The sequence below is a fragment of the Cololabis saira genome, chromosome 15 (assembly GCF_033807715.1).
Source record: "Cololabis saira isolate AMF1-May2022 chromosome 15, fColSai1.1, whole genome shotgun sequence".
NCBI lineage: Eukaryota > Metazoa > Chordata > Actinopteri > Beloniformes > Belonidae > Cololabis > Cololabis saira.
Genome location: NC_084601.1, coordinates 42,344,043 through 42,362,997, shown reverse-complemented (window position 1 = coordinate 42,362,997; position 18,955 = coordinate 42,344,043). Strand labels below are relative to the sequence as shown.

The 18,955-nt window shown below is 42.9% G+C and overlaps 1 protein-coding gene across 1 annotated transcript in view; it reads left to right on the top strand.

Moving 5' to 3' along the window:
* LOC133460955 (zinc finger protein 665-like) overlaps positions 1-18,955 on the top strand; it is a 210,970-nt gene that overhangs the window by 1,230 nt on the left and 190,785 nt on the right. The gene's annotated exons all lie outside the window — the stretch shown is intronic.

The window sequence follows — 18,955 nt, the reverse complement described above, 5'->3', positions numbered from 1 at the left end:
AAAAACTATACAAACTGTAATTATGTTTTTTTTAATTGCATGTTTAAAAAAACATATTTAATTGAAATATAAATACAAAGTTTTTGTTTGAAACCTTTAAAGTTTATTTTGTGAGTCTAACAATGTTGCAAGTGTTGAGCCGCAGCCACGTGTTGAACATGGTAAAGGTGTAACTTCAACTCTGAGGTCTAACATCAACTGTAAGACCACATTGTCTTCCAGTTGACCACATGGCCCCAAACAAAGAAACCGAGACAATGACCCGTCTGGTTTCAAACAGAGCACCAGCATCACTCATACGTAGTTTTTGAAAACTTAATCTACACTTATTTTTATGCCATCTTCTTCCTTCAGGATTATTTTGTAACCCAAACCATATTCATCACCAAGAGCTAGAGAACTTTTATTTTATTTTTTTATTTTATTTTTATTTTGTCCATGTAAAAAACAACAATTAAAGAGAAGATAACAAAACAAAGAATTTCATACTTTTAACACTTACTATGTTAATTTACATGTGCAAAAAGGAGTAGGAAGAAGTGTAAACTTATTTAATTCTATACCCCCATCACTAATCATTTATTAACATGTATTTATAATAACTAACAGTGTTGGGCAAGTTACATCCAAAATATAATACATTATATATTACTAGTTACTGTCATTTGAAAGTAATTAGTTACATTACAATATTACTATATCTGAATTGTAATGCGTTACACTACTTGTGTATTACTTTTGAGTTACTTTCAACAAAATAGCAAAAAAAGATAAATCTTGTCCCACTGGCAGATTTTTCTACTTATTTCAAGTGAAAATCTACTTGAAACAGGTGAAAATTGTCAAATAAGTTATTTTTCTGGTGTTATTTTTCTGGTGATGACTCTAAATGTTGAAATAGCAGTAAAACCACATTCATTGATGAAATGACATAAGGGATGGAAAGGAGGGATGGCAGTTTTACAAGGGGGGATGATTTGGACCGTTTTTATTTCAGGGGGGATGATTTGGACCGTTTTTATTTCAGGGGGGGGATGATTTGGACAGTTTTTATTTCAGGGGGGGATGATTTGGACAGTTTTTATTTCAGGGATGATTTGGACCGTTTTTATTTCAGGGGGGGATGATTTGGACTGTTTTTATTTCAGGCGGGGGTGATTTGGACCGTTTTTATTTCAGGGGGGGATGATTTGGACAGTTTTTATTTCAGGGATGATTTGGACCGTTTTTATTTCAGGGGGGATGATTTGGACCGTTTTTATTTCAGGGGGGGTGATTTGGACCGTTTTTATTTCAGGGGGGATGATTTGGACAGTTTTTATTTCAGGGGGGGGTGATTTGGACCGTTTTTATTTCAGGGGGGGGTGATTTGGACCGTTTTTATTTCAGGGATGATTTGGACCGTTTTTATTTCAGGGGGGGATGATTTGGACAGTTTTTATTTCAGGGGGGGATGATTTGGACAGTTTTTATTTCAGGGGGGGATGATTTGGACCGTTTTTATTTCAGGGGGGGATGATTTGGACCGTTTTTATTTCAGGGGGGATGATTTGGACCGTTTTTATTTCAGGGGGGGGTGATTTGGACCGTTTTTATTTCAGGGGGGGTGCCATCACATCACCCCTCATCCCCCCTCAACTCGAATACTGCTCACACGGAACTCAGAACTTCTTCATAAATAACTCCCAGAGAGAAAAAAAACACCAGCAAGCTAACAAACAAACCAATAAAGCTCTCAGAGTTAACAAAACGAACCAGCAATCAACAACTCGCAGCTGTTTTAACCTCTCCTCCTGATGGGCTGCAGGTGTGGTTTAAGGCTGATTTATGGTTCCGCGTTACACCAACGCAGCCCATACGCCGTGGGTTACGCGAACTACTGCGTACCCTACGGCGAAAGCTCTGCGTCGATTTAACGCGGAACCATAAATCCGCTCTCACAGCGCGACTGACGGTGAGCCCGGCTCGTGCTCCTCGCCGCGCGCAGCTCCTCGCCGACTCCGTGCTCATATATATTTAATAAATGTATAAAGCCCATATATTAATAAAGCCTCACTTGGCCGAGCCCTAACGCTGAGACCATGGTAGATTTAAGTTACACGCGGACACGCCGCACTGTTGACTTTTCCCTGCCGGCTCTGCTCACTGGCTAAACAGTCCCCACACAAACAGTGTCCAGCGGCGCTACGTTCCGCCGCGCCGCGTTCCCAACGCTTTTTTCTGTTGTCGGGATGTCTCGCGGACGCGGTGTTGGTGAATTCTTTAAAAAACAACAGCTAAACGGGTTAAAATGCGTTGTAACGCGCGTTACTTAGATTGTAACGAGTAAAATATTGCCGAAAATTTATTAGTAATGCGTTATATTACTGCGTTACAGCAAATATTAATACATTACTGTAATTGCGTTACTTTTGTAACGCGTTACCCCAACACTGATAACTAACTATACTATAATTATACTCACACACTTACCTATACATACATACATACAGTTGAGTATTTCTATATATTTGTACACACATGACAATATAAATATTTATATAAATATACTTATTTAAACACTACTATCTCTATATTAACTCCATCTGCTCTATATCTACCGGTATGTATGTATGTATGTATGTATGTACACATATATATATATATATATATATATATATATATATATATACACACACCCATACATACATATATATGTGTGTGTGTGTATGTATGTATATATATATATATATATATATATATATATATATATTATATTCACTCTTATGATTAACAGCCCATTTCTGTACATAAATATAAACCAGTCTACCCAATAGTGTTATATCAGACCCCTAAAGGCGCTAAACCCCTTCCTCTTTGTACCTTGTGAAAATCATGTCTTTATATTTGTTTTTAAACTGGTTTAATGCTCACTGGCGTCCGTGCACTCAGTATGCTCTGGCGACTGTTTACCTTTGGAGAATACGCACGTAATAATAAATTAAACTTTAAACTATTAATCATTCATACACATTCTCAACGGTGGTGGTAGCTACGTTTTGTAGCCACAGCTGCCCTGCAGACTGATGGAAGCGTGGCTGCCATACTGCGCCAAACAGCCCCTCCGACCACCACCAACATTCATACACATTTAAACTCTGATTGCATTGGCTGACAGGAATTATCCACCCTTCTTTCAAAAGTTTACAGTCAATAGAAGAGAGAGGCGGTCTCCAAAATAAATCAGACCAAGCTTTCCGGGGAAGAAAGACGGCCGGCTCCCTCCTGACGTTTCAATTCTGCTTCCCAGGTTTCCAGAGGAGAGTTAGGAGGATTCAACTCCGTGAGGCAAAGCTCCAATCTTGTTGCAGCGGTCTCAGGACCTGAGGCCCGTAACACTGACACCAAGGTAAGGTCCAAGAGACACCGGCCATCAGCAGGCCCACAGAGCCAGGGGGGGCAGGTCTAGAGATGGAGGACATCACCACTGTTCTGGTCTCACCAGCGTCAGGTTACCCAGTCAGTTAAACACAGAGTCCAATAAATCCAGTTGAAGCCGGGACTTGTTTTGGAAGCTTTACTGAACCACAGTGTGAAAGTGCAACCCAAAATATTACAAAATATATGTATATTAAATATAAGTACAAAAGGTAGGCAACAGCTAAGTATAACATACCTTAATTACACACAGGTAAGTAAATTAGCTACGTTTGCCTGTACTGCATTTAACAGGAAGAACATATCAAATATGTACTAAATACTACTTCTAAACATATACAACGTGGCTGTAACTCACAAATAATGCACTCTAAATGTTAATATAAACCTTATAAACACATATACTTACAGACATTGCATCTTAGTGAGGCATAGAAAAAGATAGAGAAGGGAGAAAAACACAGAAACCTGTTACGTCCGCTCCACTTCCTGTCTAAACTGGAAATGACGTAACCGGAAATGGGGTAAGTATTACGCGATTTTACCATGAACAGCCACAAAGGACTCCAAACAACAAAATAGAAACCGCTTATCAGTCTACTGAGTCCTTAAAGAGCATATTGCAGGCTGGAGACCTGTGAATCAATGTGTAGGAAAATAATGTAGGAACTGAATTTTCATTGAAATACGCATAAATATATAGTACAGTGACCTCCTGAGTTGTTTTTGTGAGAGTATTTTACTTCCGCATCTGAGAAAGCTGAACCGGAAGTGACGTAGCGCCGGGGAGCGCGGTGAATTTCAACAATAGGAAAAATAATGGATCTTAATGTTAGTTGTGACACTGAAGAGGTTGTGAATGTGTATTCACATCAATATGACGGGCCACAGCTTTATAATTACGAACCCGTTAAGGCCCCCACGTTCTTTTGATTGACAGCTGAAACTCGCTTTTTAAAAGGCTGATTTATGGTTCCGCGTTACACCAACGCAGACCCCACGGCGTAGGGTACGCGGCGACGCACCGAACGCTGCGTGCGCCGCGTAACCTACGCCGTAGGCTACCCCGTCGATTTTACGCGGAACCATAAATCAGCCTTTATTCACCGCAGCACCCGCCCGTGCGCTCCTGAAAGAAACTCCGAAAATAACTCCTTAAAGATGGGTGAGTACTTGTAATCTGTCTACGTTTGTACTTTCTAAACAGAAAACAAGCTTATTGTCTTCTCTTTTTTTCTGATTAAATGCATCCGAAATAGCCGGGTATTTTTAAAATACGGGTATTTCCCCCCCTTCGTTTATAAAATATTTTGTATCCACATTACATCGTTGTTAAAAAAAAAAAAAAAAAACCTTCCACACAGAACCGAAGATCTGCGTTTTCGACCACATTCATAAGCATTCTAAACCTGTAGATCATCTGTTCTTCCAGCCTTCGGGCCTCCGCTGCGCAGCTACACCGGAATCCGCATCCCCTTCTCTGTAACGAGCCCGAGTCCCCCGGGGTGTCCCACCACGGAGCTGCCGCGTTAAATCCACGCAGCCCTACGCTGTAGGGTACGCCGTAGGGCTGCGCGTCGCCGCGTACCCTACAGCGTAGGCTCTGCGTCGGTGTAACGCAGTAAACAGTGGTCAAGAGACCATTTATTTAATAAATAGCTTGGAGAACAGATTGTGGATCATCTGTAGTTCTGTAGTGAACAAAGGTCGCACGTTAGACGTCAGACTCAGAGCAGATTTGTTGTTGTTTTGGAGCATAATGTGACGTTCGAAAACGCAAAACTCCGGTTGTCTCTGTCTACACCAGGTCTACACGCATCTACATAAACAGAGTTTTCAAAAATCTTAACTTTGCCCGGAGTTTTTTTAAACATTCGTTTATTTGCATTTTCATGTGGATTTCATGTGGTCCAAACATAGGAAAATATCTTCGGTTTAGCAGATACCGGCTACGTGTGTACGGGGTCTGCGCAGTAAGATGGGGCAGCTGTGGAGACGTCTCCCTGCTGCTACGTCATATGACGCAGTGTTCGAAAAAAAAAAAAGCGTTTTTGGGAGCTTTGCTAAAATCAGCCAGTTTCCTCTGAATACGTGCCCTTATGTCTTGTAAAACATATTAAATCCTACATTAACTTCTCACATAGTCATTTTCACATAAGGTCAGGTATAATTTTGGAAAAAACCCTAACCTGCAATATGCTCTTTAAAACAAGAAAAAAACGTGTTTTCAAAATAGGTCGCCTTTAATACAGACGCCATTGTGAAAACTTCGCCCCAGAGCTGCTCCTCAGCCATTGTCCTTGATGTTATCAGACGGCCCGGTACAGTTCTGAAAACAAATCCACAGATGTTTTTAAGGGGGGGGGCTTGTGGGGGCAGAGCCACTTGTTTACATTCCATCAGGGAGATTGTGACTGGAGCAGCGGGCCAAGCTGCCCTGTCAAGGTCAGATTATAGAATCAACAATTGTATTGAAAGAAAGGAAACAGGCGGACTCCAGTAATTTTCCGTCTGCCTTAAGTCTGTGGTTCCTCAATGGCGACTCAAAACAGACGAATCTGTGATCAATTCCCGCCAAGCCGAGCTTCCAACTTCTCAAAGGTCTTATCCATCCTGCCAATGAGCTCAAAGACTGCCGCCGTATATGTATGTAAATGTGTATATGCTGCTGCTGCTTCCACATGCCTGCTGTGTGCTGCTGAGGTCCCCGACTCCCCCACTCTGGCCTTCGGCAGGAGGGCCCCCCCTTATGAGCCTGGTCCTGCTCAAGGTTTCTTCACTCCTAAAGGGGAGTTTTTCCTTGCCGCTGTTTGGCTCAAGGCTTTTCTCCCACTATGGGAGTTTTTACCTGCCATTGTTTATGTAATAATTGCTCGGGGGATTATATTTATAATTATTACAACATCTGTTGTATTAGACGCTATATAAATGAAATTGAATTGAAAATTGAATTGTATATGTATGTACAGTTGTGTGAAAAAGTGTTTTTCCCCCTTCCTGATTTCTTATTTGCTTTTTGCATGTTTGTCGCACTTAAATGTTTCAGACCATCAAACAAATTTAAATATTAGACAAAGGTAACACAAGTAAACACAAAATGCATTTTTTAAATGAATGTTTTTATTATTAAGGGGAAAGAAAAATCCAAACCTACGTGGCCCTGTGTGAAAAAGTGATTGCCCCCTAAACCTAATAACTGGTTTGGCCATTCTTAGCAGCAACAACTGCAATCAAGCGTTTGCGAACTGGCAATGTGTCTTTTACAGGCTGTGGAGGAATGTTGGCCCACTCATCTTTGCAAAATTGTTGTAATTCAGCCACATTGGAGGGTTTTTGATCACGAACAGCCTTTTTAAGGTCATGCCACAGCATCTCAATCGGATTCAGGTCGGGACTTTGACTAGGCCACTCCAAAGTTTGCTTTTTCTTAAACCATTCAGAGATGGACTTGCTGGTGTGTTTTGGATCATTGTCCTGCTGCAGAACCCAAGTGCGCTTTAGCTTGAGGTCACGAACAGATGGCCGGACATTCTCCTTCAGGATTTTTTGGTAGACGGCAGAATTCATTCATGGTCTTCCAGGGCCTGAAGCAGCGAAACAGCCCAGACCATCACACTACCACCACCATGTTTTACTGTTGGTATTAGGGCTGGGCGATATAGCGAGTATAGTCGATGTATCTTGGCTTCTACTCTGTGTGATGTACAAAATGACTATCGTGAATATTCGAGTATACATTGTCACGCATTTGCTTTTAGCCGCGGGCATTAAATTACAGGCTTTTCACACTCTCGTCTCTCCTTCTTAGAGACATAAAACAAGCGCACCCTGTTAGATACGTCAGTCACGTGCTGTCGTGCGTGCATCGTTATACGACCAGCAGCTGGTGTCAGGCGCTGCTGTCCGGTCCACCGGTCAGTTCCACCCCACTTTAACTTAACTTTAACTTTCCCAACTTTCCCTGTTTGAAAGTTGGGAAAAGCCGTGAGCTCATCCTGTTTGCTACGCGCGACGGACTCTTTTCCAAGCAAACTGGGACGGTTTAGTAAAGACGGGAGGGGACGTTTTCTCCTCACACGACGCGCACGGCTCTCCGGAGAGACGAGGGGCCGCTCATTGCGACATGCTTCCGCACGCAGCCGAGCCTTTCTCTTCCAGAGCTGAGAAACATCACCTCGTGTTGCTTAATAGCTTAAATTCAATCGGGTAAATTGGAAATTTCTATTGGCAACTTTACACAAATTTGGATTTGGCAAATCTTTTATCATCTGGATAAAGATATTATATAGCTCTCCCAAGGCATGTGTAAGGACAAACGATCAAATTTCAACAAGCTTTAAAGGGGACCTATTATGAAAAACACGTTTTTTCTTGTTTTAACATATATAAAGTGGTCTCCCCTCACCCTGCCAGCACAGGGGAGACAAAATACCATGAATTTCTGCAAGGTCTCTGACCCCCGCTGGACAGAGTCCCCCAGTGTCACGTGGTTTTTTTTGAGCAGATTTCCATAGGTTCAGCCTCCGCTGCTGAAACCACGCCCACAACCAGCTCTCTCCGCTGCTGGAGCGGTTCTTCCTTCAGCCAGTCGGACGCGGCGCCGCAGCGGAGCGGATCCGGGTTAAATCATCCAGGTTCCCGGGTGGTTTGGGAGCTGGGTCCTTGGGGGTCTGTCCCAGGTCGGACCAGCTTCACCCTCCAAGATTTTCAGCAAAATCTGTCGGTTTGATCACCGGTAACGGGCAATGCGCTGCGGATGCGCTCCGGAGCCGATCTGTGTGCCCGCCGTGGGGTTGGGGCGCCAGCGCGCAGCATCCGCCGGGCAGATCCGGCTGAAATCCCGCTGGTCGGTCCCGGGGAGTCCCTGCTACCAGTCCAGGCCGGTTCCTGCGGTCCCGGCCGGTCGGAACCGGTCAGATTCCCCGGTTAAAGCCGCGGTGATGTGCGCTGCTCCAGCTTACTTTCTGGTTCCCAAAGCGGGGTTTCCGACTAAATTGTCCAGGTTCCCGGCCGCTTTGGGAGCAGGGATTTCTGGGGTACGTCCCAGGCTGGATCAGCTTCACCCTCCGAGATTTTCAGCCAAATCTGTCGGTTTGATCCCTGGTAACGGGCGATGCGCCCCGGAGCCATGCTGGGTGCCCGGCGTGGCTCCGGGGCAGCGTTCAGCATCCGCCGGGCAGATCCGGCTGAAATAGTGCATAAATGTTATTTATATACAACTCATATTTTATTTTTTTAACAATAAAGTTGCCATTTGTGAAAATTCAGTGTTGTATTTATTTACAGGCTCGGGCTGCTCTGGCGGAGCAAGGTTTATGCTCCTCCCCTGCTACACGTCATTCAGGGAGCCAATCAGCACAGAGCCTCATTATCATACCCCCCCCTTCCCTTAGAATGGAGCACAGAAAAAGGGGTTACAAGCGGTAAAACTATAGACATGGCCCACAGGCTGGATTTATGATTTATGTAGAAAAAACAAGCTTTAGATTGTTTTTAAGACATTCAAGGCCTGTTTAAAATATACATTAAATGCCATAATAGGTCTCCTTTAACTTACAAAGAATTTCCAGAAAGGGTTGTCCTCTTTCTCCCTCACTATTTATTGAGCCCTTAGCAGCTGCTATTAGGCAAAACCAAAATATTAAAGGCATACAATGCAAAACATTAGATCACAAAATAAGTCTTTATGCTGATCATGTACTAATCTTTCTCCAGAACTCACAAACCTCACTATCACAGACAATTGCACTCATAGATGGATTTTCATCTCTGTCTGACTACTCTATCAACTAGTCCAAATCCAGTTTTGTGCATCAACTGCAATTCCCAGAATACAGCCACTACTAAATTACAATCAGGAAACATTAGCTAATCCACAGGACCTGCCAAACTGTGTGTCTGCCTCTCGGCTGCCATCTTGGATTGGGCTGGCTGTTAGGTTAATAAAACTAAATTATGTTCAGCTCTTAAGAAAAATAGAGGCTGATCTTACCCGATGGAACTCTCTTCCCATTTCACTGATGGGGAGAATTGTCACCATCGAAATGATGGTTTTACCAATGTTAGGTCTAAATCAACTTTAAACCAAGTTCGTAACGAAGAAAGACACCAGAGACTTCCGGAATGATCTTTAATGTGCTTCTGCAGAAGAGGGAAGCGAGGTAGGAATGCAGAGTAAACAAGACTCTCAGACTCCTGACAGCAAATGTTTCCCACAGTTCCTCCTCTGCATGATGCTTTTATTGAGAACCTTGAGAAACAGAAACTGACCGTTATGGACAGTGGGAGGAAGAGATAGGGGGCCTGTACTACGAAGCAGGATTTGGGGTTAGCGAGGTAACTTCAGGTTTAACCCTGGGTTTTCAGGACTACGACGGTGGTTCACTTCTCACCGGGGTACATCGCCATGGTAACTTATGCTGAACAGCTAACCTGCTCCGGAGCAGGTTATGTTCGAGATACAGATCGCCGGGTATAAAAGCACCGCCCACTGACCAATCAGCTCTCTTGGAAAATGGCATGCCCTTTCGAAGAGAATCCAGTGGAGCTCGATGCGCGGATCGTGAGAGGATCCCTCCGAAGAGAACGCGTATTCAGGGACCGCCAAAACCCCTTTGCTTTCCCTGATGAGTACCTGTATGAACGATCCAAAAAAAAAGGAAAAAAAGAAAAAAGAGGTGGAGGACAAAATAAAAAATAAATCAATCAATGAATAAATAAAACAAATCATCACCCAAAATCCGATGTACAGTCAATCCAAAACTAATACCAATTAAATAAATAAATCAAGAAGAAATCAAAAAGAAGATGCATTTGTAAGGGGATAGCAAAAAAGGGATTTTCAATTTCGTCCCTCGAACATTCTGAGAAGTCACTTTAAAATACTAAATACCCCCCTCCTGAAAAAATAAAAAATTAAATAAAATAAATAAAAAAAAACTATTCTTTGGTACAGCATCAGCACAAGTTATCGGTCAACAACAATAGTTATAGAACCAATATATACAGGACTATCTCAGAAAATTAGAATATTGTGATTTTCTGTAATGCAAACACAAAAACAAAAAAATGTCATACATTCTGGATTCATTACAAATCAACTGAAATATTGCAAGCCTTTTATTATTTTAATATTGCTGATCATGGTTTACAGTTTAAGATTAAGATTCCCAGAATATTCAAATATATTGTAATGTGTGACAGACAGGGAGGAGACGGCTCGTACTTTCTTGCCAGTTTATTACCGAGCAGGAAAACAAACAACCAGGTTCTCTGACAATCCCAACGGCAGACTAACACTCTAACGTCTAACGTCTCCGGTAGAACTTAAAACAACCCCTTAACAAGAACAACAGAAGAAGGAAACCCTGGAGTTCTAAACCTCCCGGTGACAGGCAGAGAGGGTCGCTACACTATGTTTATATCCCTATGAATTTACGCATTTATGCAGTCAGCGATCTTTTGCCAGCTGTCTTTCCTGCATTTTGCAGCTGCAACTGTGTTGCTTTTTGCCTGTATTATATGCCTATACTCATCATATTTCCGTAAAATTATTGTTTGCTCTTCGCTACTGAAATAAGCGGCTCTGACAGCGGACTTCTCCATGCTTGCGATTGGTCATGCGCTGAAAACACCGCCCCTTTTATGTGCACGCGCTCATATCCAGATTGGAGAAACCTGGGTTGATATACCCAGTTGATAACCACCGTCGTGTGACCGCTTAGCGTGATTGCAATTGTCCGGGTTAGTGAATCTGGATAAGGAAAAGATATCCTGGGTATGTTGAACTTGCTTCGTAGTACAGGCCCAGGGTGTGATTGAATTATGACATTTCATAGAGTGATTGAATCAGGACATTCCAAACCCTGAGTAGATCAGGAAGTGGCGGTTGTGACATCTGTTGACAAATCATGTGACAGCTTTCAGAAGGACAAAAACAAGTTTAACCTTACAACCAAAAATAAATATTTTTTCAATGATACCATCAGAACCCCCTCCTTCTTGGTTTGAGTCTCTGGATTCATACGTGTCAAAATTCCTGTGGAAAAATAAAACACCACGTATTGGCTTAAAGACATTACAAAAATCCAAAGACTGTGGAGGCTTAGACTTACCCAACGTCCAGTAATATCTCTTAGTTGATAAGTTACAGTATATCTTAAAATGGTGCAAAAATCACTCACTAGATAGTCAATGGCTGGATTCCGAAGTGTTTTGCAATGATTTGGAAATCTCAGATCTACCATTTATCAGTCAAAATATTACACATCATGAATGCTTTAAAAGCATTAATATTAGCTCAACTCTGACAGCCTGGTGGGACTTCCTTAAAATAGCCCAAGTCTCACTTTTTCTATGTGATCGCACACCCATCTGGAACAACCAAGACATTCTGAAAAATGATAAAAAGATGGTCAACTTTACTCAATGGAGAGACCAAGGAATAAAGTATCTACAACATATAATCATAAGTGGACATTTTGTACCACCTAACACACTCACTGTTCAATATGGAATTAGCACTAACACATTTTTAGAATACCAACAACTTAAGTCCATAATAAAAAATAAAAAAAACTCAACCAATTGGATCTGCAACTTCCCACTAAGTATAGTAGTTACTTAATCTAAAAACCCCAAAATTACTATTGAAACTCTACAGGTTAATGTCCAAAATAGATCCGATTTCCAAGTGGGCGGCTGATCTCTCTTTTAACAATAACAAAATATCTTGGTCACAAATATGTTTGAATAATTTCACTATGACCAAGGAGATTATCTTCAGTCCACCAACTCGAAATGTTGAATATCTTTTCTAAGCCAACGGCACAACGCAGCTCAAACAGCAGGTGTATCCGCCCCTTTAATCTGATTGGTTTACGAGTAAATCGTCCCCCACGTGGGGTGCGCTCTTATGATTGGCTGAAACAAAGATATCTGATTGGTTGCAGATCCTTCCCTGTTAAAAAAAACGCATTTGTGAATCGAGTCACGTCAGGGGAGTTTCAAAAGTCACATGCAAATCAAGCGCATCTCACAGACAAAAAAACGTTTGTAAATCAGGTTATATTTGTGTGTGCATCAAAAATACATTTGTATATCTTGTCCTACGCACGTGTGAATTTTGTCCTTTGCATTTGTGAATGACGACACTGTTCTAGCTCCATACTTGAAATTGAAAAGGCTTTTGATAATGCAGCCAAGAAGTAAGTCATCTTCTCTGTTACAGAATCATAAAGGAAGACCCAAAAGACACTGCTGTGATGATTGCAAGCAAGTCTTCACTACTTCATCAAACCTGAAGATCCATAAGAAAACTCACACTGGTGATAAACCATACAGCTGTGATCAGTGTGGAGCGGCTTTTGCCCAGCAAGGTCATCTAAAGAATCACCAACGTATTCACACTGGAGACAAGCCTTACAGATGTGATCAGTGTGGGGCGGCTTTTGCCCAGAAAACTGCTCTAACGACTCACCAACGTATTCACACTGGAGACAAGCCTTACAGATGTGATCAGTGTGGAGCGGCTTTTGCCCAGCAAGGTCATTTGACGAGTCACCAACGTATTCACACTGGAGACAAGCCTTACAGATGCGATCAGTGTGAGGCGGCTTTTGCCCATCAAAGTGCTCTAACGAAACACCGACGGATTCACACTGGAGACAAGCCTTACAGATGCGATCATTGTGGAAAGGCTTTCGCCGAGCAAAGTGCTCTAACGAAACACCGACGGATTCACACTGGAGACAAGCCTTACAGGTGTGATCAGTGCGGAGCGGCTTTTGCCCGGAAAGGTTATTTGACGAGTCACCAACATATTCACACTGGAAACAAGCCTTACAGGTGTGATCAGTGTGGGGCGGCTTTTGCCTTGAAAAATAATCTAACGAGACACCAACGTATTCACACTGGAGACAAGCCTTACAGGTGTGATCAGTGTGGAGCGGCTTTTGCCCAGCAAGGTCATTTGACGACTCACCAACGTATTCACACTGGAGACAAGCCTTACAGGTGTGATCAGTGTGGAGCGGCTTTTGCCCAGCAAGGTGAACTAACGAAACACCGACGGATTCACACTGGAGACAAGCCTTACAGATGCGATCATTGTGGAAAGGCTTTTGCTGAGCAAGGTCATTTGACAAGTCACCAACGTATTCACACTGGAGACAAGCCTTACAGGTGTGATCAGTGTGGAGCGGCGTTTGCCCAGCAAGGTCATTTGACAAAACATCAACGTATTCACACTGGAGACAAGCCTTACAGGTGTGATCAGTGTGGAGCGGCTTTTGCCCGGCAAGGTGCGCTAACGAGTCATCAACGTATTCACACTGAATAAAAAGTGTACATTTGTGATCAGTGCTGATATCATTTATTTTGAGAGTTCAGTTAAAAGGCACCAATTTAGTTTAGTTAATTTAGTTTGAAAGAAATAATTCTGGTCGTTAGATTGTGGGAAAGATTTTGAATATTTTTTTTAAAAAAGCAGCAGATTCTTACAGCTATAAGAGCTGTTCAGTTATAACCAGATTTAGAAAATGAAGTACAAGAATTCAATTCAAATGTCTTTATTTTGAACATGATGGTAGTGTAAGTAACAGACATGCTCGAACATAGTTGAACAATGAATGAAAGAGATTTTTTTTTGAAGCAGCAGCAGTTTTGAAATGTTCAAGAAGAAGAAGAAGAAGTAAAAAAAACTTCTCCTACCCCTTGAAGTCAATACCATGTTTTCACATAGACCCTTGCTATTATATGTCAAAAATCTTGATGTATTGAGAAGTTACACAAATTAATATTAACGATTTTACACAGTGTAAACATATTGTGGTATGCATGACTATACATTTGCGGATACCTGGGTGATTATTGCCATTTGCAGTTACATGTCCCTCTATATAAACACTATTCACCAGGAGTCCCTGTATTCATCTATACATAAAAGCATTTTTTTTTAATTAACATACAGTACTAACTGTGTGTGTGTGTGTGTGTGTGTGTGTGTGTGTGTGTGTGTGTGTGTGTGTGTGTGTGTGTGTGTGTGTGTGTGTGTGTGTGTGTGTGTGTGTGTGTGTGTGTGTGTGTGTGTGTGTGTGTGTGTGTGTGTGTGTGTGTGTGTGTGTGTGTGTAAGTAATGAGGAAGTCAGCCGTCCCGATCGGCCACCACAATACAAATGATGAGAAAAGATATGAGAAATATTTGTTGGGCCACAGTCCGATATGAACTATGGATTGTATGATTGTATGAACAGTTGAGGCCTTGGGTCAGCTTTGAGTCCCAGTTCTGGGGCCTCAGGCTGAGACCAGCCTTTTATGATACCTGACCGCATGGTTTGGAACAAAGGAAACCCCATGGACGCAAAGCTCAACCAGGATTTACATCGAAGGCCCTGCAGTGATAAGGAACAGCCCCTGATTGGACACAGACCCCAAGCCACAGGGGGGTGCAGAGTCGGCGGCAGAACGGATCTAATTGGGCGGCACATAATAACCAGCGGGGGGGCACAAACTGCCATTCAAGAATGCAATATGATGTAAATGCTTAATATGAGTTTGCCATCAACGATCACAGCAAACCAGTTTCAATTACACAACATACTGCAAAATCTCTTAATACACACACACACACACAAGTGTATTGTGCACCCAAACTGCAAAAAAACAACACACGCACACACAGGTAATCTGAAGTTTTGTGTTCATGTTTAGTTAGTTATTTTTGGGTAGTTTAGCCATCAGAATTTATCCGAAGTCTTGTTTTACCATCTTCTTGACACTTGTGAAAATAAATTCTGATTAATTTGAATGAGAGAAGTTGTTTGTGCTTATTTTACGCATATTTGCAACTGCTGGTTGCAATGGCCTGTGTTCGAACTCCTCCCCTCACTATTATTCTGAAGAATAATCTACCTTGAGACTGATTTTTGCTGTTTAGTTATTTTCCTGATTACATCAGTCATTTTGATAATTCAATTTGATAATCTACTTCATAATTATTAATGATTGTCGAAGGACAATCATTAATGACTCTTTGATAACTGAACCAGCACCTCCCCTGTGGCACAACATCAATTATATTAGAAATAAATGTACGGCTTGATATAAGTTGTCCTGTTGTGGTAAAATGAAAAATCATCCACCACAGAGATGTCATGGGTGTGAAAACAAACGATTGAGAAAAAACGTACTAAACTACGGACACTGCCATGCACTAAAATCGGCGGGCCAAGAAACAGAAACTGACATTCTTTGAAATCAGTGTGAAAAATTTTAAATTCCATGCAAATAATCTCTGGTTGCGATATTTTTCCGACAGCAAGATGGATATTGCAGGTTTTCGACTGCCTGCTTTGAAAGACTCATGTTGCGGGACATACCGTGGGGCAAAAAAGTATTTAGTCAACCACCAATTGTGCAAGTTCTCCCACTTAAAAAGATGAGAGGTCTTCAACTATGAGACACAGAATGGGGGGAAAGAATCCAAGAAATCACATTGTAGGATTTTTACTAAATGAATTGATAAATCCCTGGGTAAAACAAATATTTGGGCACCTACAAACAAGCAAGATTTGCCTTTTGCCTTTAACAGAACTATAGTGGCTGATAATGACCCCAATTGATCAATCAACCGGCAGGCTAAGCATGGGAGATACTAAAACTGTCCGACGCGCACATTAATATAATAATCCACTGTCCAAACAATACACTCAAGTTTAAAAGGGGTTTACTATTTCAGTGCATCAATTATCACAATACAATCAAATACTTGTAATAAATATGTGCAAAATAGCTTGAACAATGAGCCAGTGATGAGTGTGAGTTGTTATCAAAATACGTAGTGCGGTCAACAAAGTATGCTCTCTCCCAGCTCACCCCACCTCCATAATCCAGCCAGCCTGCAGACGCGAGCGGAAGAGAAGCCTTATTTATAGACGCCTAAAGACCACCCACAGAGACACTCCTACGACAAGGAGCCACTGAGGTGCCTTCATTCATTAAACCCATCACCCAATTAGACCCTCTAGGAATCCGCGATTCCGTGATCGCAGAATTTTTCGCGGATTTCACGGCTGTCCGTGGATTTACAGACCTTCCGTGGATTTCAATGTCTGGTGCAGAAAAATCACTTTTACTGGGGTTAATTTTGCATATGTCCGCGCTGAATATGCGAATTATGCGGGGCTCGCTTGATTTCACCGCATCATCGCCGCACATTTTCGCATAAAGTTTGGAAAAAGGGGGGAGTGTTGTGAGTGACATGTCGGGACGCCCGGTCGCGACGTGCGGGACCCGCCCGGGGACCTCCGCACCCCTCGCAGAAACCGCCACCCCCCAAACAGCAGCTCTCACCCGCGGGGGTGAGAGGAAAAAGGGAGTGCCGTCTCCGCGGCTGCCGGGGGACTCTGGATCCGCGCTGACCACGCACCACTGCGCCGGCGGAGTCCCCCTCGTCCCCCTCGTCGTGCCGGTGCGCCCGGCAATCACCCGAGCACTGAGCCGCGGGCTGGAGAGACGGCCGGCCCCCAGGCCACCTCCGCCCCTCTCCTCTCCACCTGCGCTCTCCTTTTTTTTTCCGCCTACGACCTCAGATCAGATCAGACAGCCCGCTGAATTTAAGAGGGAAGAGCTCAGCGCCGAATCCGCAACTTCCTGCATATTTCGCATATTTTGCAACTTTCCGCATATTCCACGACTTCCCGCATATTCCGCAATTTCACCGCATAAGAGCACATAAAAAACCCGCACATTTAATCGCATAATCAATGATTTTAGCCCGCAGAATCAAGGATTTTAGCCCGCAGAATCAAGGATTTTAGCCCGCGTTTTTCTGGAGGGTCTACCCAATCCAGTGCTCAATACTAATAGATTCGGCTCCTACAAGAACTGTAACTTCTTCTTTAAGAGGCTCTTCTGTCCTCCACTCGTTACCTGTATTAATGGCACCTGTTTTAACTGGTTATCAGTATAAAAGACACCTGTCCACAACCTCAAACAATCACACTCCAAACTCCACTATGGCCAAGACCAAAGAGCTGTCAAAGGACGTGAGAAACTAAATTGTAGACCTGCAGCAGGCTGGGAAGACTGAATCTGCAATAGGGAAGCAGCTTGGTGTGAAGAAATCAATTGTGGGAGGAATTATTCAAAAATGGAAGACATACAAGCATGCGCGGGTTAATGCACAGGCTTCCCTAGGCTGCAGCCTAGGGGCCCCACGTGTGGAGGGGCCCCGATTGGTCAGACTATTTTTAGAAATGTTAAATACACTGCAATGAAAAAGTGACCTCTATCGGTCCGTGGGGTGATAAACAAGTAAAAAAACCACTGATTGGGAAAACATGGGTCACTTCTATACAATCAGCTCATTGATTGGATTTGCCGTTCTTCCGTCACAATGCTGTCCCCTGTCAATCATACAGCGGAAAAATGTCGAACAAGAAAGTCAGTGGCGCTCAGAAACGGAAAGTGACATGGAACAAGGAATTATTAATGAAAATTCCAAAGCTGACGGGGTATTTTAAGTCTGGTGGTAGTCAGGGTCAAGATGTGGAGGCGGATGACGCTGACCGCGACCACCGTGCCTCGTCTTCGTTGGCTAATGAGGAATGTCCGACAGTCTCCTAGTCTAAGACCGAGGCGTCGAGAACAGAGTCGGCAGACTCAGCGGGTTGTGCTTCTGGTGTCCCGGGAGTTAGCCACGATGTGCTAGCCTCCACTAATCCCTCTGCGAGTGTTTCACCTGTTGCTGCAGAGAGTGCAAAATACGGCAGCAATCCTGCCGCTACCTGGAGCTCGGATCCTGCGTGCTGGGAGACAATTGATGAAGGTATGAGGAAATACTGATTTAAAATGGGGCCTGAAACCTGTCAGAATAAAGATGCAGATGTGGCTGTATCTGAAAGACAACACAAACACCAAAAAAGATACTTTTCTAAAACGTTGTTTAAAAGGAAACTGGCAAATGGCGAAAGTGTGGAAAGAGAATGGTTGCTGTATTCCCCCTCAAAAGGATCTGTATTTTGTTTCGCATGCAAATTATTCGGTGACAGTGATTTTCAGTCAGCTTTCACGACTGGCTACAGTGACGGGAAGAACGCAACCACACGCCTTGCTGAACATGAAGGATCGAAGAGCCAAAAAAAGGCCATGGTAGCCTATGTTACACGCTGTGCTGATGCTGAATGCATTGATACTGAACTAAAGAAACAATTTGACAGTGAATGTGAATACTGGACGGAAGTTTTAAAGACGGTGGTTGTGGTGGTTAAGTATTTGGCGGAGCGAGTACTACCATTCAGAGGACACAGTGAAATTTTTGGACAAGCTGATAACGGGAATTTGGGAGTTCTGGAAACCATCGCTGAGTTTGACCCATTTCTGAAAGCCCATATTGAAAAATATGGCAATGCTGGTAAGGGAACACCTTCCTATTTGTCTTCAACAACATGTTTGGAGTTTATTGAGCTGATGGGGGAGTGGGTCCTTGCAGACAAACCAGGCAAATAAAAGTGGCAAAGTTTGTTTCAATAAGTTTTGA